Source organism: Panthera leo, chromosome E3, assembly GCF_018350215.1.
Source record: "Panthera leo isolate Ple1 chromosome E3, P.leo_Ple1_pat1.1, whole genome shotgun sequence".
NCBI classification, from domain to species: domain Eukaryota; kingdom Metazoa; phylum Chordata; class Mammalia; order Carnivora; family Felidae; genus Panthera; species Panthera leo.
This window is the reverse complement of record NC_056694.1, coordinates 8,052,299-8,077,091: the sequence shown is the minus strand read 5'-3', so window position 1 is coordinate 8,077,091 and position 24,793 is coordinate 8,052,299. Positions and strand designations below refer to the sequence as shown.

The 24,793-nt window shown below is 55.1% G+C and overlaps 1 protein-coding gene across 2 annotated transcripts in view; it reads right to left on the bottom strand.

Annotated features, from left to right (window-relative positions):
• Window positions 1-24,793, bottom strand: part of COL26A1 (collagen type XXVI alpha 1 chain) — a 162,801-nt gene that overhangs the window by 116,833 nt on the left and 21,175 nt on the right. The window lies entirely within an intron of this gene.

The window sequence follows — 24,793 nt, the reverse complement described above, 5'->3', positions numbered from 1 at the left end:
TCCTGGCATCATCCTTGTCATCAAGTGCTCAGAATCAACCCCTGCCCACAGAGAAATCCCACTCTGGTGAGGAAGAATAAGAAGGAATGATTAAGAGGCACCTGGGTGGCTCAGTCGTTAAGCATCCGACTTGGGCTCAGGTCATAATCTCACGGTTCTTGGGTTTGAGCCCCGCATCAGGCTCTGTGCTGACAGCTCAGAGCCTGCAGCCTGCTTCAGATTCTGTGTCTCCCTCTCTCGCTACCCCTCCCCTGCTCACTTTCTGTCTCTCTCTCTCTCTGTCAAATAAACATTAAAAACTTTAAGAAAAGGAAATGATTAAAACCCACAGGAACACGGGGCCATAAGTGCAATGAAAGGACACGCACAGGGAGCTATGGGAACACAGCAGGGCACCCGACCCCAGTCCTAAGAAAGGCCAACCACCTGAGTACCGAAAGGTAAGAGTCAGCCCAGAGCAAGTGCAATTACAGGTGGACCAAAAGTTGGAGGAAGGGGAGGAGCCAGGAGAAAGGCACGGTGCCTGCCAGGCTAGATGTGGGTCTTGTCATGAAGTCAGCTGGGAGCCACTGAAGGACTCGCCAGAGGAATGCCCCACGGGTCTGAGTTTAGAGCACTTCCTCCGGTGCACTGTGTAAGAGGTACAGAGGCCTGAGCTGGGGCGTGGCAGTGGGGAGGAAGGGACACACGCAAACAATATGGAGATCGGATCCAGATGGCAGAAAAGCACATACTCCCGTCTCCTCCTTCCATCCCCAGATCCTAGAAACTGGAAATCTACAAACAAGCCCCTGTTGGGACATCAGCAAGATGGTGGATAGGAGATCCCCCGCTCACACACGCACAACCCGCCACCCTCCCCCCCCCCCCCCACTCAGTAACAATAATTTGGCAGCCAGCCATGGACAAAAATGCCTTTGCGGGAGCTTTGGGATTTTTGTAGAACGTATCTCTTCTAAGGGGTTAATATCCAAAACATACAAGGAACTCAAAAAACTCAATAGCAAAAAAACAAATAATCTGAGTGTAATGGCCAGAAGGACCTGAAGAGAAATTTTTCCAAAGACATACCGACGGCCACCAAGTATATGAGAAGGTGCTCGACATCACTCAACGTCAAGAAGACGCAAATCGAAACGAGATGTCACCTCACACTCGTTAGGATGGCTATTATCGAAGGGAAGTAAGGTAACAAGTGCTGGTGAAGGTTCGGAGAAAAGGCAACCCTGGTGTGCCGTTGATGGTGATGTACATTGGTGCAGCCACTTTGCTAGGTTCTTGAAAGGAATTAAAAATGGAACTACCACAGGATCCAGGAATTGCACTTCTGGGTACATATCCAAAGGAAACAATATCGGTATCTGGAAGAGATCTCTGCTCTCCATGATCACTGCAGCATTATTCACAACAGCCAAGATGGAAACAACCGAAGTGTCCATCCATGAATGAATGGACAAAGAAAATTTAGAACACACACACACACACACACACACACACAACAGAATGTTATTCAGCCATAAAAAAAAGAAGGAAATCCGGGGTCCCTGGGTGGCTCAGTCGGTGAAGCATCCGACTCTTGGTTTCCGCTCAGGTCATGATCTCACAGTTCGTGGGTTCGAGCCCCCCATTGGGCTCTGTGCTGACAGTGCAGAGCCTACCCGTGATTCTCTCTTCCCCTCTCTCTCTACCCCTCCCCTGCTTGCTCTCTCTTTCTCTCAAAATAAATAAATAAGCTTTAAAAAAAAAGATTGGAAAAAAAGGAAGGAAATCCTACCATTTGTGATAACGTGGATGAACCTGGAGGATGTTATGCTAAGAAGCCAGACACAGAAAGACAAATGCTGTGTGATCTCATTTGCATGTGGAATCCAAAACCACATGCACCAGAGACTAGAAAAACCAGAGTAGTACAGGGGTTGCCAGGAGTTGGGGGGGGGGGGGGGGAGGAGAGGGGAGATGGGGAGATGTTATCAAAGAACACAAACTGGCAGTTATAAGATGAGTAAGTTCCGGGACCTAATATACAGATTAAATCTGCACATGGTGATTATAGTTAATTATACTGAATAGGGTACTTGAAATTTGCTAGGAGAGTAGATCTTAAGCGTTCGCACCACAAACCAAAACAAACGATGGTAACTATGTGAGGTGATGGATGTTAATCATCTGTAGTAATCATTTTACAATGTATATGTATATTAAGTCATCATGTTGTATACCTTTGGGGGGGTTAAAGCATGGGGGGGAAAATACATGCTTTTTTAAATTTGTCAATCATAACTCAATAAAGCAGAAAATATAAATAAATAAAAATAAAACTCAGCCAGAAATTTTGAGGAACTAAAAGTCAGTAGAACAAAGTTGAAGGAGGAACCAGAAACACACAGGGAAAGGGACTCAGGAGCAGCAGATGTGGCTAGTCCGATAGAGGAGGGACCCAGAGGTGACTATCAGAGGACCACAGTACAAGGAGTCAGATGGGTAGGACCTGATCCCTACCCCCTGCTGATGTCGAGAATCAGGCATTGGGTTCACCTGCCAGGACACAGGTGTGGTTGGAAGTGGGTCCCTCAAAAGCTGACGACCCCCCAGAGAAACCGCGACCCTCTTGAGTTTATACAACTGCATTCTTGCACATTCCTTCTCTACCCTGCACCTACTACCAGCCCTCCAAGAGGCAACAAAGCAATAAACAGTAAAAGAGACAAACCAGTGGGAACCCCCAAATACCAAGATTCTCAAATTATTCCAGAAAAAAGGCCAGCACCGTGAAAGAAAGGGATCAGCTCAACAGACAATAAATCGCACTTCAGGAAAAGACAACTCATAAAGCAAACAGATGAAGACAATTTTTTAAAACATAATTAATGTCCTCAAAGAGATAAGAGGATTGTGCACTTGTAAAAAATATTACGAAATGGGAAAAAAATGAGATCGCTTGGAAATGAAATATACGATGGTAAAAACCAAAAGCGCAACAGATGGGCTGAAAAACCAGCATGGAAACAGCCAGAGAGAGAGCAGATGAGCCGGAAATCCAAGCCATGAACTTTCCAAGGATATACTGCAGGGGGAAAAGGAGATGGAAAATGCGGGAGAAAAGGGGAAAGACCCAGAATACAGACTATGTGCCAACCTATGTCGATTAGTAGCTCTGGAATGGGAGACTGGAGAGAGCAAAGGGAATACACACATGAAGAAAGAGAAAAGAGAGTTCAACAAAGACATGAGTTCTTGACAGAAAGAGCCCACTGGGTGCTAAGCAAGATGAACACAGACAGACATATCGTGATGAAACATCAGAAATCTCAGGATGCAGACAAAATACCAAACGCTAGAGAAAGGAAAGTAACACAGATTATCTACAATAAGCTGAAATTAGATCTTAGCAGCAGCACCAGATTCATGAAGAAACAAAGTGGTTTTGGGGTACCTGGGTACCCCAAAACCAAGAAAAGAATTCCACAGATTTAAAATCATACATAAATATTATGTGTGACCTCGCATCGAAAAAAGTCAAAATCTTGACAATTTTCTAGGAAAATTGCAATATTTGCACAGTCAAAAAGACCACAGAAATAATCAAAAGTCCATCCCTCTCCCCAAAAGCACCTGGAGACCTAGTTCAAAACATGGTTCCGCCATCAACTTGCTTTGTGACTTGAGCCAAGTGACATCCCCTCTCTGAACCTCAGTTAAAAAAAAATTCTACTTTTCAAGGTTATGGTGAGGGCCACACGAGCAGACTGAGGTTAGTGATGGGAAGATCATGTGGTCCTACCTAACCCAGAGTCTCGATGACTGGCTGGCTCCTGAAACCCCAAGTGTTCATGAGAGCCCAGGGATTGACCTTCCTAATTTGCAGATGGGAGAAGTAGTGGCCAGTTAAACCTCACAGCCCACAGCTCAAACCTGATGCTGAGCTGGGAAGGGAACCCAGCCTTCCAGCCCCGGGGACCAGCAGGGTCCCACCTCCCCCGCACGAATCTCCACTCCTCCTTCTGCCAGCTCGCTCTGGAAATCGTGCGAGATGTCAGCGGTCTGGGCTCTTCCTCCAGCTCTACCAAGGAGCATCAGTGCCACCCAGGCACCCAGCATGATTCTCTTCGGGATGAACCAACCCAAGGACAGTGCTCCGTCCCGAGATCCGTCCCCGGCGCCTGGAACAGACAGGCCGTCCAGCCATCACTGAATCACACCGGGTCGGGGTTTTCTATAGGGAAATGAGCTGTGAATTGCAAAACATTTTCAAATGCCTCGATTCATCATCTCCAGACATTTGATCTTTTAATGGGCTGTAAATGGCTTCCCAAAATCAAAACGTGGCCAAAAACAACGAAGGAGGCAGGCAGAGACAAGGAGAGAGGGATCCAGGCCTTTTCGGATGGAATTCAAAACCCCGTTCATCTCCAGGCACTACGATCGCAGGAAATCTTGGTGTCGGGCACTCTGGTCCCATGTGGGGTCCGTCTTAGGATCCCCATGTCCTGAACATTAAGTCTACGTCTGGGTGGCACCCTCTGAGCACAGGGTGCACGGTGGTGGGTGAATAGAGCTGTATGTACTACAGAATTAACTCCACCCAGAGACCGGCTTGGCAGGAGACATATATGTCCCTTTTACGACTCTCCTGGAAGGACTGGCCTGAGAGCACAGAATTGGGGAGCGGTGGGGCTGGTCCTTGAACTGCCTGGGCAGCGAGGGTGCCCTTAGCAGCCCTCACCAGGACAGGAGGGACTGGCATTATCTTTGGGCAGCAAATGTCTCTTCGACGTCTCATCTCTCCCTCTCCAGCTGGGTTCTCATGCAGGGTCCAGGAGGGGAAACTCATTCTCAGCCCTGGGGACAGAAGGGCTCCCCTCCAGGTTCCTCTTCCTTATGAGACAAGCTCAGTCCCCGATAGGGTGGAACAAGTGACTTGGCCCTGCTCCAGGAGACCCCGAGGCCGCTCCTACGGCAGTTTTCACCGAGCTAAGTGTTTGGCTCCATGGCTTGGCCAAGCTCCAAAACTCTTAATTTAGGGCCCTTTGGGACAGCAAGTGCTAAGTGGCTTCAGGAAATCAGGGCACAATGGAACGGAGGGCCTTCAGGACGCCCCCAGCCATGCCCACCTCTGAATACAACTAACCAACTGGTCTCCGACTCTGCCTGCCACCCAGGGAGGTGGCAACACAGCAGCCCCTCCTCCCCACAGCCCTGGTCCCACCCCAAGCACTGAACCCCGAGCCCCCCAGTTCTCCCATCTGAGCTTTGCTTTGGGACTTGATCTCACTCACACTTTCCCTCCATCCGTAGGACCCCAAGCTCTGAGCCTGAACCAAGCCCCAGGGCTTTGACCATGTCCTCCCCTTCCGGGAGGATCACCCAGTCTGCCCCCTTTCCCTCGTCCCGTGCTCTGCTCCGCCCTCACGTTGAGTCACCTCAGTGATTCCCCTTGAACCCTGACATAGGCCCTACTTGTCTAGACAGTGGTCACGCACCACCATAGCCCGTGGGACACTTCAATGGTCCAGCACTGAGCACATCGCCATCCAGACCCAACTTAGTGCATCTTGGAAACGAACACCACCAAACTCCTGGCCCCTCTACCCAGAAGCCCCAGCAGCCAGTGGCCCCAGACTCCACCCTCTCCGTCCCCCACTTCCCATGGCTAACTAGCCCGCACGCCGGGCAAGCCCACCTCCTACACCCCTCTCCTGCTCCGTCTGGATCTTGCACCTGGACAGCCTGGGTACCTGCTGGTCTCCCAGCCTCCAGCCCTGTCCCCTGCAGTCTCCTCTACATGCCACCAGAGGGCACTCCCTAAACCACAAATCTGTCCTGTCCCCGTAGTCACCTCCCCTCTCCAAACCCTCTCTCAGCTCCCCATCCCCCAAAGCTCCCACCCATCTTCCTGGTCCCACCTCCCAGCACGCTCCATGTTGCCACCCACACTGGCACACTGTCCCCCTGGCACGCCATCTCCTCTTCTTCTGTTTGGCCAACTGCCACCCGACCAGTCTTTATTCAGGCTCTGCCCCCTCCTGGACGCCCTGGCCAGGAAAGAACTCTCTCTTCACGCTCCGCACGGTCCCGGGCACGCCTCTGTCTCAGCCCTAATCGTATTAGAAAACTATAGGCTCCCAAGGACAGTGGGCTCAGGGCAGGCCTCATAAAGGTGTGCCGATCTGACCCCAGGCCCTATGTCCCAGCAGGACCTTCTCTCATCCACATTCACTCACTTACCAAAAACTGCTTCTCAGGCTCTACTCCATGGCAGGCCCAGAGCCCCGCAAGGTCTGCCCCCATGCCTGCGACCGCCCATCTCAAGGTTAAGGGTATTGAGTTCCAGGCCCCCCTCCACTTGGCCCTGATCATTCGAATCACCTGGCCATACCGTGCCCAACCTCCAGAGGCCAGTTCCAGGGGCTCTGCCTGCCAGTTGGGTACAAGGAGCTCTATGAGAGTGGAGGTTGGCAGCCTGAACGCAACGGCCCGATGGACGGGCAATCTGGATGACTCTGGCCACGCCCTTGAAGCAGAGCCCATGGGGCCCTGGCCGGTCCCCAGAGAGATACAGGCAGAGGAGCCAGGTCCTCACCCCCTTCCAGGAGAGAAAGAGTAACTCTGGCACAGACAGCCCATCAGGCTCCTGACCACGCAGAGACCCTCTCCTGCGGCCAGAGTCCAGCCCGGGACCCCAAGACCTGTTTTGCGGTTGGCAAAGCAGTTCCAGGTACTGTTATGGGCTGAGCTGTGTCCCCTCCCCGCAAATTCATATGTCGAAACCCTAACCCCCAGTAACTCAAGATGGGACTGCGTTTGAAGATATATGAAGATAGAGTCTTTTTTTTTTTTAAGTTTATTTATTTGAGAAAAACTTGTGCGCAGGAGAGGCAGAAAGAAAGGGGGAGAGAGAGAATCCCAAGCAGGCTCCACACTGTCAGTGATCCTGATGCAGGGCTCGAACTCCTGAACCGTGAGATCATGACCCGGGCCGAAATCAAGGGTCAGATGCTTGACCGACGGAGCCACTCAGGTGTCCCAAGATAGAGTCTTTAAAGAGGGACTTAAATGAAGTCATTAGGGTCATTTGGGTGGGTTCCAACCCAGTATGAGTGTTGTCCTTTTAAAAAGAGGAAATGTGCCAATATGAATGCAAACACGAACAGAGGGAAGACGGCGCAAAGATCCGGGGAGACGGCAGTCATCCGCAAGCCAAGCAGAGGGGTCTCCGGGGAAACCACCCTTGTCAACGCCTCCGTCTTGGACTTCCGGCGTCCAGCCCCGCGAGGAAATTCATGTCTGTTGCTCAAGCTGCCCGCGTGGGGGCACTGACCTCCCGGTCCTCGGAAACTAACACACAGCCTTTGCATCCAGTGTCAGGTCGGAGCTTTACCAGAGGAGGAGCCTGAGCCTCCAGCGGACACAAGGTCACACGCTGAGTAAGTGGTCAGTTTAGGCCTTGGCGCTCGGTCTTCAATCCCAACTCCGTGCTGCATCCACCTTGCCCTTGAGATCAGCAGACGGCTGGGGAGTGGACTCAGTAGCCCCCGGCAGGGGCTTATTAGCCAAGTCCCTCCGGGAGCCCACACCCAAACCGGGAAGGTGGAGGGGCACGTGTGAGACCACCGGGACAATGCTTGCAGGCAGTTCAGGCCACAGCAGGGCTCGTAGGGTGGGCCTCGAGCCGCCTGGCTCCCTGCCCCCTCCTCACTGCAGCCCCCGACGCGGGTCAGACCTCCCAATCTTTCTCACTCAGCCCTGGGCATACGGACAGCTAGAGACTCCACTTTTACAGATAAGGAAACGGGGCAGGGGGAGTGGGTATGCATCCGAGGCCACCCAACAAGCCAACAGGCAACCAAGATTCAAGCCCAGCCCTTAGCCGCTTGGCTGCCCTGCCAGACCGACTCAAAGAGCACCTGGGTCCTGGCAGACTGCGGTCTCTCCCCTCGGGGCCACGCTGCCTGGAGCAGACTGTGCAAACAGACTGGGCTCGAGGCGGCGGGCTGCTGAAGGAAACTGCAAAAGACCAGGAGCTGGCCGACACAGGGGCCTGGGGCCTGGGAGGGAAGAGGGATCCAAGCTCGATCTCCCCAGCCTGGAGCAAGGAGCCAAATCTAACAAGATGAAACATGACCGGGCGAACGTGGAGTCCGGCACTGAGGCCCCAAAACCCAGCGGACGAGTCCCAGATGGGGCACGGAGGGTCTCGCCAACATTACTATAAGTTCAGCGTGAGTCAGCGGTGTGTGCTACAGCCTCCGAAAGGCAAGGGCAATCCCAGGCTGTCTTAACGCAGAAGAACGTCGAGAACACCCTGCCCCCCTGTGCACCAGCCCATGTGCGGTGGACCCTGGGCTGAGCCACCAGATCCCCCTCAGCCAAGGGCTATCAGCGGTCGGACCCTCCCAAGCCTGCCTCAGCTGCCCAGAGCTGCCCTCGCCCGAGCTCCGGCTCCCCCCGGGACGGCCCCCATCCAGGGCCTGGTTCATTCATGAGTTGAAAGGCTCAGGGGCACCTGGGCGGCTCAGTCGGTTGAGCGACCGACTTCATGATCTCGAGGTTCATGGGTTCAAGCCCTGCGTTGGGCTCTGTGCTGACAGCTCAGAGCCTGGAGCCTGCTTTGGATTCTGTGTCTCCCTCTCTCTCTCTGCCCCTCCTCTGCTCTGCTCTCTCTCTCTCTCTCTGCTCCTGGGAGATCCGCCACGATGGTGATAGAGGGCGCCCAGGAGGGGCGGGCAGAGGCAGTACACCCACTCGGTGGGGAGAGGGTAAAGATACATGAGACTCACCCTATTGGAAAAGAGGAGGCGAAAACACAGGGTTTTTTGTTTGTTGGGTTTTTCTGAGAAAGAGAGAGGGTGCAAGTGAGTGAGAGAGAGAGAAGCCCACCAGGGGCAGAGAGAGAGGGAGAGAAAGAGAGAGAAGCGGGGCTCACACGATGTGGGACTCGAATTCACGAACCGTGAGGTCATGACCTGAGCCAAAGTCAGATGCTTAACCGACTGAACCACCCAGGTGCCCCAACACCGAAGGTTTTTTAACCAGAGGGGAACCCAGTCGGTGGGATTCAAGGAGAACCCTCTGATGGCAGTAGAAAGGGACAGAGGCCAGAGGCTGGGCCAATCCGGAGAAATGGACAGAGTCCGTGAAGGTGCTCACAGCTGAAGGCCACGCCTCTCCCCTTGAGACGGTCTGTCCATTTTCGGTGCTCCCTTCGGACAAACTGGGTCCATACCTGCCAACTATAGACCGCGGCCAAGTCTCTCCCAATAAGGTGGGTGTCTCTGTGGCTGATGCTTCTCTCCCTCTCTCAACCACGTGCGCCACTGACCGTGCGCCACGGTCTTGTTTATGCATTTTGAGACAGACAGAGACAGCATGAGTTGGGGAGGGGCACAGAGAGAGAATCCCAAACAGACTCCGTGCTGTCAGTGCAGAGCCTGACTCGGGGCTCGAACCCACGAACCTCAAGACCATGACCTGAGCCGAAGTCAGACGCTTAACTGACTGAGCCACCCAGGCGCCCCGGGGAACTGAGTGCCAGTAGGAACTCAGGAGCGTCTGCATAAGCAGACAGGTCTGCCGGTGTCCCTCGATAGTTTTCATTGGAGCTGTCCGTTTTGAGGCAATACCAGGGGAGAATTTAAGTCATTTTAAGGTCACCAACCTTCGGAAGGAAAGGATACTGACCCGCAAGCCCCACGGACCTAGTCTTTCTGTAAACCAGGAGAGCAATGACATGGAGTCTGGGGTCCAGCACTGAGGCCGGACGGGAGAACGAGGCGTGGGGGTTCAAATTCGGGTCCGCGGGTGACAGGGAGCCAGCGCCCCCCGCCCCCCCAGGGAGCACAGCTGTGCCGCCTCGTCACCGTCTGTATTCATTCTCTAGCACATTCCACGGTGAGGAATTCCTGAGGCCTCCCCCACCTGAGACAAGGCTGGAACGAACCCCACATGGCGCATCAGCCACTTACGGATCGAATTTCCCATTCGCACGCGGGCAGCGGAGGGAGTATACGATTTGGCCAAACAGACGGCGTGGTTTGGAGCATCGCGATAGCGGCCCACGATGACTCCCATCAACAGGACTGCCAGAGGCAACAAGCTGCCAGAGTTTGGTGCTAAATGTCTTCCATGGGATCGGCATTCCCACACGCAGTTCAGTTCGGGAGGCCACCTGCTGAGAAACGCTCTGGCGACACAGATCCCACCACCAGAAATGGAACTCACTAGAACTTTTGTGCAGTCAGGCGCCACACATTTGTTCCGGACCGACCGACTGTCTTCAGCGTCCACCCGGGACCGTGAGGCATTTGGCCCAAGAGTGACCTCTACAGAAGCCAGAGCTTTCTGTGTGTCCAAGATCAGGACAGGACCCAGCAGCGTGTCCTCCTCGGTGGTCCTTCTCAAATGGACCGTCTCTCAAAACCGCCTGCTGACTCGGGTCCCGTGGAGACGAGCCCAGGAACATGCCCTTGTAACAGGCTTTCTGGTGACGCTGCGTAAGGAAAGTGACCCTATCCACTCGACAGAGGTTGGAAATGAAAACAGGAGGGGGCTCCTGGGTGGCTCAGTCGGTTAAGCGTCCGACTTCAGCTCAGGTCATGATCTCACGGTTCGTGAGTTCAAGCACCATGTCAGGCTCTGTGCTGACAGCTCAGAGCCTGGAGCCTGCTTCCGATTCTGTGTCTCCCTCTCTCTCTGCCCCTCCCCTACTCACGCTCTCTTTCTTTCAAAAATAAATAAACATTAAAAAACAAAAAAAACCACTAGGTAAGAGCTATCACCATGCCTGTGTTACAGAAGCCAGGCAGGCTGAATAGCTTCCCCCAAAAGAAAAATACACACCTAGCGATGGACCCGGTTAACGTGCCGATGGGCACTTCTTTCCTCGCAGACCACATTTGGAGCAGCACTGAAGGAACAGCCTCATTCTCTCCCAGTTCCATTTCCTGAGACAGAGACTCTGGTTGGCCAAGCTCCTCTGGTCACGCGTGCTGGGGCCCACCTGCCTTGGTCGGGTACCCACCCCGGTCCAGCCAGGTGTGGGGGACCCACATGGCACAGAACAGGGAGCCTAGGGCCCCCTGCAGCCGGCACTCTGGGGGACACTGTCCTTTATAATAGACAGTGATGGAGACAGGTGCCTTACTGACCTCTCCTATAGGACACATGTGTCCCCAACAATCATCTCCTCCTTCTTTGCTAACAGACCCCAGTTCTCTTCAGACTCTGGGCATCAGTAAGTTCAAGAAAGGTGAGTAAAACCATTATCTCACTGGTTGAGCTGCGGACATGTTCATTCATTTCTGGTCAGTGACAAGTAAGAGGAAGTCAGCTGAGGGGCTTCTGGAAAATATCATCCTCTATGGGGGAGGGAGGACTCAGGAAGAGAAGCTCCTCCCTATTTCTGTATACAAATTGCATGAGGATGTGATGCCTGGAGCTGTGGCAGCCAACTTAGAGCCACAAGGGAAGAGAGCCTAAGGAAAGCAGAGCAAAAAGCAGGGTCCTTGAGCATTTAATGCTGCCGAATTAACCAACCCTTGAGCCACCCATTTCTTAATATGCGAAACCTTAAACGACTTTGTTGTTTAAGCCCACATCAGTAGGGTTTTATGGCTCATTTTTTTTTTATGTTTATTTAGTTTTGAGAGAGAGAGAGAGACAGAGCACGAGTGGGCGAGGGGCAGAGGGAGAGGGAGACACAGAATCCGAAGCAGGCTCCGGGCTCCGAGCCGTCAGCACAGAGCCTGATGCGGGGCTCGAACTCACAAACCGCGAGATCACGACCTGAGCCGAAGTCGGACGCTCAACCGACTCAGCCACCCAGGCGCCCCTCTATGACTCGCATTTTTTAAAAGCATCCCAGACAAAACAACCTGCCGTCAAGGCATAAATATGTGAAGCCAGGAGGCCTAACTTGTGTCCTACTTGCACCATTTCCTGACCTCACGGCTTTGGGCAAGTCTCAACCTCAGAGCCTCAGTTTCCTCATCTGTAAAACGGGAGCCCACTTTCCAAGGGCTGCCAGGACGTCTCAAGAGCAGTAACACCTGTAGGAACGACTACAGACACATGGACGGCGCATCTCCAGGCTACTGTTCAGACGGCCAGCGCCTTGGTTCAGGGTTTTAGGCTTCTCCGGGCGTAAACGTTTTGTTTCCGTAAACTTCAGCGTAGCACGTGCCTCGTGACCCCCGCTGCTGACCGCCAGCCGCGGTGCCGGCCCTGGACGGCGTGGGCCAAGGTGGCTTCGCTCACTGTTCCCATAAAGGTTCACAGAGCCCCTGCCTCACGCGAGGCCCGAGACCAGCTGCGTGATCGCCGTGGGCCCTCGCCAACCCGGGATGGTGAAAAGTGCCCGGGACGCCGGTGGGTCAAGAGAGACAGCCGCCAGGGCCAGTCCTGCTCTGCCTGGCTGAACGGGCTTTACCATGCCTGAGCCTCAGCTGGCTCATCTATAAAATGGGGGAAACGACACGCAGCCCGAGAGCAAAGAAAATAAATATGAGTGCGAAGCATTTTGTCACTTGTAAAGCAACATGAGTGGTTTACTCTCGGGGTTTGCGACTGCGGTTAGGCACAGCCAAAGGCCATCGAGGGGACTGCCGGCACGGAGGTGCAGACTCACTGGAACATCCCCCGGCCCCGTCTCTGAGAGTGTCACTGCAGTGCTGTCCGGGGGAGGGACGCGCCCGCGGAAAGGCCACCGCTCCTGAGCTCCCGTGGCTGCTGGTACGCCACAAGGGGCTCCCGCTCTGGGAAGCGGACAGCATTCGTTCAGGAATATCTTCTCCAAAGCATCTCACGGTGCACTTGGAGGGGGAATTAGAAAGCTTTGCACCGCGAGGGGTCCCGCGAAGACGACCTTGTTCCAGCCCCCTCTTTACAGGTGAGCCACCGAGGCCCCGAGAAGCGAAGGACCCAAGGCGGGGGCGGGCAGCAAGCTGGTGGCAGGGTCGGGACAGACGCCAGGACTCCTGCTTTTAATTTTCTCCCACCCTCCCACAATCAGCAGGGAGACTGGTTCCCAGTGTTCACTTGAGGGGGGAAAAGAAAAACTGATAAGAATCTGAAGAATGTGAGTGCCGAGAGGGAACGAGGATGGAATTTGGCATTTGATATCCCGAAGATCACACACAATTACGACCCCGCGAGTCTCTTGCGAGAGCACCTTCTAGGCCTGCGTCCGTTTCCAAAAGGGCGGGGCTCCGAGTCCGAACGCCGGGCCCAGCTGGGTGCCCCCCCTCCGCAGCCCGCAGCTGGCTTTGAGTCTCCAAGGAACCCCTCAATCCCCCTGCAAAGGGCTTGAAGCAACTCAGATGCCAGCGGGGAATGAACACGGCATTCCGAATTAAATCCTGCTGTTTATGGAGTTTGCCTCTTCTTCGGGCTTCTCAAGCCTGCCTTTCCTCCCGACCTCTTGGAGGCGTCTTGCTACAAGCACACGTGGCTGGCGGCTCAGGGAACCACCCCCAGCAGGTACCAGGGAAACTAACACGGGCTAGACACCACAGGACCCTACACTCTCCATCTGAGATGAGCCAGTGGGTTGCAGGGGCCTTCTCCACAAGAGCTTCCGGAGCCCTGGGTTCACCGTGTGACCGCGGACTGGCCCCATCCCTCTCTGGGCCTCCACCCGCTCCTGGAGCTGGGGCCGGCGGGGGGCGCGGAGTGAAGCCGGGGGGGGGGGGGGGGGGGGGGGGGGGGGGGCTGGTAGAGGCCATCACGCTCACCTTGGCAGAAGGCCCAGAGAGAGTGACGCTGCCTCTCGCCTGGGAGTCAAACAGTTGGAAAACCAGACTGGCCGAGCGAGTGGCTTCCTGATGTCCACCAGCCAGCTAGGGCCAGGTTTCTACTCCTCGGGGGGCTGGAGGCTCTCCAGGAGGGGAGCTCTGCAGACACCTGCAAAATCGTCCCCAAGCCAGGGGCCTACCGAGAATTTCCGGCGAAACAAAGCCACCTGGGTGGGGCGCGTCGTGGACAGGTGCGGGCTGCAGTCTACCAGCCCGGTCTACCTTGCCTGCCTCCAGAGGGCGGGTACCCCGAGCTCTTGTCACCCCCGCCCCTGGCCGAGTGTAGCATGGGGCGCCCATCAGCGACCATGTGTTGACCGCACGTGAAAATGAGGAAAGAAGGGGCAGCGGTGGTGCGGACTGAGGTCCCACTCCTGCCACTCTCCGTCACTGAGCCTTGTCTGGCCCTCCGGTGGCCGCTCTCTGGCCCACTGCCTCCCCCTCCCCAGGCTGAGCTGTGCCTGGGCCCTCGGCCCACAGCAGTGTCTTTTAGGAAAGCCCCCTCCTCCCCACCTGACCCCTCCTCTCCCAAACCTTCGCTGTCCCTTTGGACAGGCTGGACCCCCTCCTCTTGGTGCCCCCAACTCTGCCCACCTGCTCCCAGCCACTGTGTCCCCCAGGGGGTACACCCTCTCTTCCTGTCTCTTTCTGCTGTCCCTGACGGTGGAAATCCATTCAACTTGTGTCTCCATGGCAGCCTCTGGCGTCAGGTGGGTGACAAAGGAAAATGATTGTGAATGAATGAGTTCGGTGGGAGGATTAAACGCACATGACTCGTATACTGGAAGAAACAAGTTTAGGATCCTCACGTTCCAATTCTTCTTTTTTTAATTTGTTGTTTAATGTTCATTTACTTTGAGAGAAACAGAGAGAGTGCACGTGGGGGAGGGGCGGAGACAGAGGGAGACACAGACTCCGAAGCAGGCTCCAGGCTCTGAGCCGTCAGCACAGAGCCCAACGCAGGGCTCGAACTCAAGAACCACGAGATCATGACCTGAGCCAAAGTGAAACGCTCAACTGACTGAGCCACCCAGGCGCCCCTCGAATTCTAACATACCTTACCAGCGGATCATTTCCCGTGGGAAAGCATCTTTGTTTGAAATCAGAATGAAGGCCCACTAAAACAGGATTCCTTAATGCAAACATTTGCTTCGCCCACATTGAGAGACTGTATCGAATACGCACGAGGGGAGAGAAGCTGCAAATTGCAACAAGCAGATGTGTTTGAGAAAGAATCTCGGCTCCGGCCAGATGCACCGGGAGGGGCCCACCCTTTTCCTGGCGGTCCCGTGACCGTGCCGTCACCGGGAGGACACCCTCAGCAGCCAGGGTGCAGCGATCAGGCATCAGATGGGTACCGGGGGACCCTCCTCTCCCTCCTCTGTCCACTCCCCTCACCTGTAAAAGTGGTACGAACCGAGGCGTCTGATACTAAGTTCCCGGTATGCAAAACCAAGATAATAACAACACTACGAAGAACTGTGGACGTCAGATGATGAAGTCCTGTAGGGGCCCTGGAACGGGGCGGGAGGACACTGGACCAGCTCTCAGGGACTGGCAGCTAGTTTTATTCACACTCATTGATATACCTCCCAGGATCGTAATTAGGCATCGGATGGATGGCGCATCTGGACGTCCGCTGTATTCTGTTAGCATCACGTACATACTGGCGTCTCTAATCTAGAAGATGCCGATCCCCGATGCTCCTTTAGAGCCCTTCCCACACCCCCCTGGGTGAGCAGCCCTGGCCCGCCTTCCCCGGGAGCCGAATCGGCCCGGCCTCCCACATCCGCTCCAGCCAGGCCATCGATTTAACCAGTGTGCCAACCAGCTACGGTCTCACGACGAAGGCCCGTGCTCAGCAGCGCCCACACCCCTCCCCTGAGGAGTCCCTCAGAGAACTCTCCAGAGTGACAAACGTTCGGGAGAGAAGTGGAAACCCACTCCCAAGGCACTGACCGGGAGGCCAGGGACGGGAGAGTCGGGAAGCCCAGAAGCCCTCAAGCCGGCTCTGGCTCACAGTTGGTGCACCAAAAAAGGGCTGCTGCTTCCGCCAACGTCGCTGTGTCGCGGGTCAGGAAGCGAGAGCTCGGACCGCTCAGGCGTCTGAGACCCGCCGGCCGCAGGGCCGTGGACAGTCAAGCACCAAGTGACGTGTGGAACTGGCCGCCCTGAGCCCAGTAAGGGGCACCAGCGCTGAGGAAGCTCTGGAGTCTGTATTTCTGCCCTCTCTGGGGACAAATCACCATCCCGTGAGTCAGGAAACGGGGGGTCTCATGCTGGCTCAGCCTGTGACTCCCTGGGTGACCTTGGGCGGCCCCCAGTCTCTGGGCCTGAACCTCTTCGTTTGAAAATGGCAGCCTTTGGGGAGCCTGGGTGGCTCAGTTCGAGCATCTGACTTCGGCTCAGGTCATGATCCTGTGGTTTCATGACATCGAGCCCTGAGTCAGGCTCTGTACCCTGCCAGGAGCCTACTTTGGATTCTCTCTCTCTCTCTCTCTCTCTCTGCCCCTCCCCTGCTTGCACTCTCTCTGTCTCTCTCAAAATAAAAAAATTTTAAAAATTTTTAAAGAAATCAAAACAGTGGTCACACCTGGGGGTGCTGCCTGGGCAGGGGCACACAGAAGCCTCGAGGCGCTGGGAAGGCTCTCTCTCTGGATCGGACACGTGATCGGGTCACCTGAGTGTGAACACGTGTAGAAACGCATCCAGCCGTAGGCTTGAAGATTGTATTTTGCCCTACAGCCCTACCAACCGCACTTTATTGGATTTAAGTTATGCTTTGAAAAAAAGAGAGTTAAAAAACAAAACGAAATGAAACAGAACAGGGCAATTCTAAGCCATCTGGCCGACTGACATTTGTTCAGCACCAGACCTGACGTGGTCACTGGAAGGGAAGCCGAGCTCCGCATCGGGCTCTCTGCCCTCAGTGCAGAGCCTGCTTTGGATCCTCTCTCTGCCCCGCCCCCCTCTTGCTCACACACACTCCCTCTCTCTCTTTCTCTCTCAAAAATAAATAAATTTTAAAAACTGAAGCACAGAAATAGGAGGCAGATGAGCAGAGCGGGCAAGGGCCTGGGTGCTCACCTGAGGACGAGGTGCCTGGCTCTGCTGGGAGAGCCAATCCCGCCCACCACACAGAACTCGGACCCCCAGTGCCTCGCCCCAGCCCCCGCCATCCCCTCCCATCCACGGGTTCCCGTCCGTCTTCACCCGGGCTCCCCTCCCTCCTGGCCTTGCAGCCTGTCTGCCCAGCAACACCCCAGGCTGGGGCTGCCGAGGGGCCATCCGCCATCCACACAGCCTGGAACAACACCCGCCCGCCCCCCCCGCACCACCTCCTGATCAGATCCGTCGGAGCCCTGAGCCCACAGGCGGGGGAGCGTAACCACTTCCTCCCCGGCCCCCCAAGCTTCCCACTCCCCAGCTCGGGAAAGCAGGGGCCCTCTCCACCCCTCAGCTTACCTGGGATCAGGAGGCCCACCTCCCAACCCCCAAGTTTCCCAGGCTTTTGTGTCTATTCTGCGCTGGATCTTTCTCCCAAGATCTGCACGCTCCAGGCTCTTGTGTCAAATCCTGATCCCCGTGCCCGGGGATATTACAGACCTGGTCTCTCCTCGTCTTTGGGGCCACAGTACTCAAAAGAGGAGGCCACACTCCCAGGCTCAGCATCCTTCGCCCAGACTTGTCCCTCGGCCTGCTGGCCTCCTGTCCCCTCCCCACTACCAGCTACAGCTCCACTGGCTGGCCCAGGGCCTCTTCTCTGCCCTCCTCGTCCCCGGCTTTTGGTGACAGAACACATCCCAACCCCTGGCTCTTATACGCTGAGCTCCAGCCTCCTCCCTCTCTGAGCCTCATCTAGATGTTGAGGTCCCCAGGTCCCTTGAGGCTCTGTGCCCGCCCTGAGGGAGCTCGTCCTCTCCAGGCTTCCACGCAGAAGGCCCGGTCGTCCGTCTTCACCACGACGTCCCAGCACCACTCAGTCCCCAGGCTCAAAATGCGGGCTCAGCATCCACACACCAAAACGTCTTTCTTCCTGAGGCTCTTCTCCGGACGGCACCTTCGACGCCCTGGCCTGCCACGTGGCTTCACGCCGTCCCCTAGCGTTATCCTGGCACCGCCTCCCTTCTCGCTCCTGTGCGCCGTCGGTCCAGGCCTCGCGGGTCCCTCCCAGGACACACGAAATCTGACTTCCTCCAGACCCCCAATGCCGGCGGAGGACAGGGATAAAAAAGACCAGATCACGCTCGACTCTGTGCACCCCCAGCATCCAGCATCAGTGTGACTCCAGTCGGGGCTGAGGAATGAATGTTCATCTGGAACGTCTTCTGGAACGTTCTCTGGTGTCTGCAGAGACCTATAAGCTGGCAGAGCAGTTCTGTGGGGCTGGAGTGGCCCTGGGGTGGGCGTGGGGGGCAGTTCAGCCTTGGCCTGCAGCCAGGGAGCCATCAGAGCAGTTTTTAAAGCAAGGACACGATGTGAACACAGCTAAGTTCCAGAAGGTTTTCTCCAGCAGCCCCGATGTGCACGGGCCGAAGATTGCAGCTGCCAGAGAAGCAAGAGCTGCCCCCGGAGGTCGGTGGGTAGAATGCAATTCCTCGTCCGGCTTTGTTCTCAACTGCGATTGATCGAAGGCAAAAGTCCCTCTGGTCAGACCTTCCCCCCCACCTTCCCCCCTCACCTTTCCGCTGCTCTCATCCGGCTGCTTCCCCCAGGGCCTCCAGGCCCCGCCGTCTGGCCACAAGAAAGGCGCAAAATCACCAGACGGGCATCACAACTCTGTCTTAACATCAAGTTCTTGGTTTGTTTCTGAAGAGCCATGTCCCCTGCAGCCCCGCTGATTAAAGGGCTTTCCTCCCAGGAACACCCGCCCCCCCCCCCCCCAGCCCACCGCCAGGAGGGTCCCGAGGGGCCACCGGGAGCGAGTGGGGGTGGGGGCTCCGCACCTCTCCTGCTCCCAGGAACCTGGCCACCGCAGCGGGGCCGGCTAATGCACTTGGATTTGTCGGTGGCTTTCGCCGTGGGATCAAAACAAAACCAAATCCACCGCCATGCCACAGAGTGCTCTGAACCGGGCCACCCAACGGTCACACATGAAAAAGCTGCCAGCTAATGACTTGCAGTTTTGCTGCTAGGAAGGCTTCTTTTAATCAGTCCTGCGGCGGGATCGGTGGGATCGCTGAGCGTTTGGTTAGCATTCCTGGGGATAAGGTTTTCTCCCCTCCAGGAGAGACCTCACAGCAGGACATTTGGAAACATGACCTGCTTTCTCTCTCTCTCTCTCTCTCTCTCTCTCTCTCTCTCTCTCAACCACTTTACTGAGATACTGACAAACTAAAAGCCATATGTAATCAATGGATACAACTTGATGAATTCAGAGATAAATACACACTCCGCAAACCAGCACCACAATCTGCACCGTAAACACACCCAGCACCTCCGTAACTTTCCTCTCACCTTATTTATTAGTATTGTTATTTTGTGATAAGAACCCTCAAAGGCGGGGGGCGCCTGAGTGGCTCAGTCAGTTCGGCGTCCAACTCTTGATCTCAGCTCAGGTCATGATCTAGAGGTTAGTGAGTTAGAGCCCTGTGTCGGGCTCTATGCTGACAGCACGGAGCTTGCTTGGGTCTCTCTCTCTCTCTCTCTCTCTCTCTCTCTCTCTCTCTCTCTCATTCTCAAAATAAATAAATAAAAATTTATTAAAAGGGGTGCCTGGGTGGCTCAGTCTGTTAAGCATCTGACTTCGGCTCAGGTCACAATCTCACAGTTGGTGGGTTCGAGCCCCGCATCGGGCTCTGTGCTGACAGCTCGGAGCCTGGAACCTGCTTCGGATTCTGTGTCTCCCTCTCTCTCTGCCCCTCTCCTGCTCACACACTCTCTCTCTCAAAAATAAATAAAACATTTAAAAAAGTTAAAAGTTTGGGGCGCCTGGATGGCTCAGTCGATTAAGCGTCTGACTTCGGCTCGGGTCATGATCTCTTGGTTTGTGGGTTCGAGCCCCGCGTCAGGCTCTGTGCTGACAGCTCGGAGCCTGGAGCCTGCTTCGGATTCTGTGTTTCCCTCTCTCTGACCCTCCCCTGCGCTTGCTCTCTCTCTGTCTCTCAATAATAAATAAATGTTAAAAAAAAAAATTAAAAAAACAAAAGAACCCTCAACATCAGACCTACCCTCTTAGTGAATGTTTAAGTGTGCCATACGCTGTTAACCACAGGCACCGTGCCGTCCGGATCTCTCAGACGCTCCTCTTGCCTCCCCGATTTCCTGCCACCCCCAGCCCCTGGCAAGCACCTTTTCACCCCCTGCTTCTACAAATGTGACCATTGTATATTATTTCCTTAAGTTTGACTATTTTAAGTCACTCATATAAACAGAATCGTATACGATCTGTCCTTCTGTGTCTAGTTTCTCTCACTTAGCATTCTGTCCTCCGGGTTCATCTGTGTTGTCGCAAAGGGTGGGATTTCCTTTTTTGTTAAGGCTGAATAATATTCCACTGTAAGTAAATGCCACATTTTCTTCATCCATGCATCCATCGATGCACGGGAACCTACTTTATGGTGACAGAAAGTTCCAGCAACAGCCCAGAAGGTCTCCTGCTTTCTGACCCTCCGAAACTGAAGCGTCAGGACGTGGGCGTCGTGACCATTCTACAGATGGTCAGACTGAGGTTCAGAGCAGGGACGTGGTGTATCACCTTGCTGTCGCCATTGTAACAAATTAGCTCCAACTCGCTGGCATCAAACAGCACATATTCACCATCTTACACTTCTGGAGGTGGGAAGTCTGAAATCAGTTTCACGGGGCTGGAGTCAAGCTGACGCTGGGCTGGTTCCCTCTGGAGGCTCTGCGTTCCTCGGTCCCTTCTGCCTCCCTCTTAATGGGATCCTTGGGATTGGGTCGTGCGCACCAGGATAACCCGCGACCCTCTCCCATCCCAACAGCTGTACTTAATCACATCTGCGAAGTCCCTTTTATCATGTAAGGTCACTTATTCACAGGCTCTGGGGATTACGACGTGGACATCTTCGGTGGCCGTTATTCTGCCTCCCCACGGCTGGCCCCAGGCCACACAGCCAGGAGGTGGCCAAGCTGGGCCTCCGGAGGGAGGTGTGTTCAGACAAGTGGGGACAGGGTCACAAACCTTCAGCACGCTTTCGGGGTCCCCAGCCGTCAGCAGACATCTGGCTTTCGGACAGTTGGTTCTTTGTTAATACGGAGGGTGCGTGGGTCAAAGGAACAGTGCGGAAGCCCTACAGATGGGACGCCGGAGGTGGGTGCACGTGGCTGAAGAATGCCAGACCCACCGCCCTCGGGGCACCTCTGCCCCACCGGTTCCAGACCTGGAGAACCCCTCCCGCCTCCGGAGTCCAGTTCTGCCGGGAAACTCACGGCAACCTCTCCCTCTTCTGCCCAGAAAGACCCCCTTCCTAGTCACTTACACCCTTACACCCCCCTGCTCTCAGGCTCCCCCGCCCCCGCCTCCGTGCTCCCTCACCACTCTGCTGTGCTCCTCGAATGCACCCACTACAGTGCAGACACACGCAAACGCGGCCCTTTCTGCACCAGGCCACTCACGCCACCTACCTGTGCTTCCTTCGTCGCTCATCCTCCACACACTCAAACCCCAAACGGTCAGGCAGCTCCGTGGTGACGGGCACGAACTAGGACTGCCAGGGTTCAAGTCCTGGCTCTGCCCTTACCAAGAATGAATGTACCCAACACGCTTAGAATACCACCGGACGTGTAATACGCTCTAATTTAGTGTTTGCCAATGTAATGAGGCATCTAGGATGTCCTAGGTACTGCAGTGCCCGGGACAGACCTGGTCTCTGGGCTCGGGAGGCTTATAGTCTGAGAACACAGATATTAAACAGATAAGAAACTAATTAAGTACAGAGTTAAATGATGTAAGGGGTAACACGTGTCCCTGCCTGTCTGGGTCCACATCGGCTGGAAAAGAGCACACTGGCTGCTGCAAAGCCCGACTGCCATGTCGTCACCTGTTTCTGAGTTAGCAACACTCAAATATGGGCTCACACAGGACCGTGTATCAGTTGTGTTTCTAGCTGCTATCGACTTGATGCTTTTTTCTTTAATGTTTATTATTTATTATTGAGAGAGCGTGCGCACCAGCAGGGGAAGGTTAGAGAGAGAGGGAGACACGGAATCCGAAGCAGGCTCTGGGCTCCAAGCTGTCGGCACGGAGCCCGACACGGGGCTTGAACTCACGAACCGAGAGATCATGACCTGAGCCGAAGTCGGATGCTTAACCGACTGAGCCACCCGGGGAACCCCTTAACTTGATGCTTTAACATCTGCCCTACGGGCACATGCCACACATACCTTGTTCTGGATAACCCGAGGGTGTGCCTGAGTCCCCCTGCCTTTGCCTCCCGCTCCCTCACAGCCACCCCCCAAAAGCCCCACCCCCGGGGCATGGCTCTCCAATACAAACCAAGCCATCCAGAGGCTACACCCGACCTTTTGGGGACTCACACTCAGGGCCACGATCCACCAGCCCTATTCATCCCAGGGCCAGGCACCACACCACCAGGGACAGCCCCTGCAACTGTCCAAACTAGCCAGCCTAAGCCTGCCAACCTTCCCCCACCTGTTCCTTCCAGCAAAAGCCACAACAAAGTGTCTCGTTCCACCCCCACCCACCCCTGGAAAACCCTGGTGCTTCCTCATGTGGCCCCATGTGGTTTGTCATGCCCGCTAGTCCTGGAAATTGTAAATAATAAATATCGATGCCTCAGTTTTCTACTGAAACGGTACGTCTTAGGGGCGCCTGGGTGGCTCAGTCGGTTAAGCGTCCGACTTCAGCTCGGGTCACAACCTCACAATTCGTGAGCTCGAGCCCCGCGTCGGCCTCTGTGCTGTCAGCCATTTTAGAATATCCTGCCACTCCGTCGATCTAAATACAGACCCTCAGCTTGGTGATGCAGACGGCACAGGGGTGAAGCCAAGAAGCCCAGCTTCCACCCTGCTGAGCCACTCCGCAGCTGTGTGACCTCGGACAAGTCCCTCTTCAACTCCCGGCTCCGCTGTTTTCCCCTGGGGAGGACAGCGGGGGGCAGGGGGGGAACAAGGCCTGTCCCCGCAATGAGAAAGAAACACAGGCAGGCCTGGGCAGAAGCTCATGTCCAACTGAACTTAGCTCCACACTGAAACCTGCAGAATTTGAAAGGCCTCCAAAACTGGGTCTAAACGGGGAGATCGCCCCCTCCTCCCCCAGAGCGTCAAGGGGAAGACCATCCAGGAAGATGAGGACTCTCCTCGCCTTTCCTCTGGACGCCTCCCGAGTCCCGCTGTCACTCAACGTGACCCGCACCGACGCACTCCCAAAATATGCTCATGGCCGGGGCGGGGTGGGTCACGGGCCCTGCCCAGGACGAAGCCAGTCTCTCAGGAAGGTAAACAGCAACCAGAACCCCCACCAGGCCCCAGCACCGGCAGCACAAATGGGGTGACTCCCACCCCCCCACACACACACACTACCACACGCGCCTGTGTGTGAGCAAGCTTCTGAGACCAGAGAAACTCCCATCTGGTCCTCGAACCCCCAGAGAGGCAAACAAGCCCGTGTTTTTCTTCGCCATCTGCTGCAGCCCTGTGCGCCAGGCCCCTCCCCCAACCCCCTCTCCTTCCGCCGCCCTGTCCCCCATGAGGCTTCTGTGACCCCAGCCGGGCACGACCGACCTCTGCGCAGAAGGCTTTCGTTAGCGTGTCAGGCCAGAGAGGCGAGGGGCGGGGGCAAAGGGCACAGGCCACAGAGGAGACCCAAGGAGGGGGGACACTCTCCTGAAGGAGCCCTGAAGCCACACGGGATAAGAGGGGGGCACAGGGCTCTGGGGGTCTGTGAGAAGCCCTCCCCACAAAGTCTGGCCCGAGGCACTGCCCCTGCACTGGACCCCCGGCTTCCCAACTTCAGAGAAGGGGTTCCCAATCCCTGAGACCCCACCAGATATTTCCATGGAGGCTGTCTCAAGGAATTTTCTGGAACACTCCCCCTTCTCCACCCACTCCCACTTCAAAGGAAAAAGCAAGACCCCTAAAGCTGGTGGCCTCTGTGGCTTCTTTAAAGTGGCTTCTGGAAAGCTGGTGTGGCAGGAACAAAGCAAAGACAAGGGCCTCACTCTGGGACCCCGAGAAGTTACAGACCTGCTCTGGAGAGGGGCGAGGCGGGTGCCCCAGTCTCCTGAATGAGTCAGCCACACGCTCATGCAGTCACTTGATTGTCCCTTGCTTTTGTATATGATATAGGTATACGATTAAGGGCTGTTGTTTCATTTTAAGCCTTGCAGGCCTCTTTGGTTCTTTAAGCTGTGTACATGTGGGACTTCCGTAAAAATTCAAAAATGAAATTAAAAATTAAAGTATATGATCCAATGGGGATAAAGTCAGATGCTGTAAAGACTTTTCTTGTGTAATTGTCACCCCCAGTTTCGAGGTAGAGATGATGACCGTCTCCACTTTACAGATGAGGAAATCGAGGCTCCTGGAGAAGAAATGGCTTTTCCTAGGTCACACAGCCAGCAGGTGGCAGGGGCAGGACCGAAATTGCGGTCAGATTCTTGGTCATCACACTACACTACCTTCAGAAACAAAGCCCAAGGCAGGTCTCCTCCCATGTGCTAAATTATGGTTCAGCCTGGGGCGCCTGGGTGGCTCAGTCAGTTAAGCGTCCAACTTCAGCTCATGATATTGCAGATCGTGAGATCGAGCCCCGCACCGGGCTCTGTGCTGACAGCTGGGAGCCCGCTTTGGATCCTCTCTCTCCGCCCCTCCCCTGCTGGTGCGCTCTCTCTCTCTCTCTCTCTCAAATAAATAAACATTAAAGTAAATTACGGTTCAGCCATCACAGACCAACACAGAAGATGATGGTGAACAGCGATCACAAAGCCATTCCCGGGTAGCTCTGACTATTTGCCATTTTGCCATTGGCCAAGCCGTCCTCATTTCTCTGCAGGCTGGTAACAGAACACAAGCCTCCTGATTAC